The sequence below is a fragment of the Orycteropus afer genome, unplaced genomic scaffold (genome assembly GCF_000298275.1).
Source record: "Orycteropus afer afer isolate SDZICR_OR568_19922 unplaced genomic scaffold, OryAfe1.0 scaffold00531, whole genome shotgun sequence".
Taxonomy (NCBI): Eukaryota; Metazoa; Chordata; class Mammalia; order Tubulidentata; family Orycteropodidae; genus Orycteropus; species Orycteropus afer.
Genome location: NW_006922118.1, coordinates 316,928 through 317,873, shown reverse-complemented (window position 1 = coordinate 317,873; position 946 = coordinate 316,928).

Here is a 946-nt window from a genome sequence, read left to right as displayed (position 1 = left end):
TGTGTGTGTGTGTGTGTGTGTGGCAAGCATAGATAGAGCTTATTAACCCAACTCAAATTATATTCATGTGCATGTTTGAACACACAGCTATCAGAAATGTTAGCACATTCAAAGCATTGATCTTTGGGGGATGGGATTACAAATCATTTTTCAATTTTTTCATGGTTTTTTATTTTCCTTCTCTTTCTCTTTCTGTATGGTTATGGATTGAATTGTGTCCTCCCAAAAAATGTGCATTGAAATACTCACCTCTGTAGCTTTAATATGATTCTGTATAGAAATGGAAGGTGTCTTCTTTTTATTATATTTATAAGGTTGTACCAGAGTAGGGTGGAGTTTAAACCTAATACCTTGTGAGTGGGACCTTGCAATAAGAATTGAATAGATCATATAACTGCAAGTGTTGGTCTCTCCTTGTCCAGAGTAACAAAGAATGAAGACAATCCAAGATGCATGGAAACAATTAGTCCACGGGACTAGTGCACAATGCAAACCTCAGTTTACATGACCCTGAGACCAGAAGAACTAGATAGTGCCCAGCTATCATTGTCAGTCACTCAGAAAGAGATCAGAATAGGAGATCCTAGAGGGAGAAAAATGGGGAACAAAACTCAAAATCATGAAAAAGATCAGTTTACTGGTCTGATGGAGCCTGGTGAGGACCCTGAGACTATGGCCCCTGGTTACCCTTCAGGTCTGGAAGTGAACTGTGGCTTCCAGCCAAACAACAGACAGGCATATGGGGTGAACACTGACCTCAGGTAGATACACTCCTTGGAGTGATCAATCATGAGAGAACAGAAGGGCAGTGTTTGCACAAGGAGAAAGCTCAGGGGGCAGGAGTGCATTGGAAAGAAGGACACAGGGAAGAGGTAACTACGGGGAGGAAGTGGGAAGAGAGCTGTTGCATTGTGGGAATTGCAATCAAGGTCATGAAACAAAATGC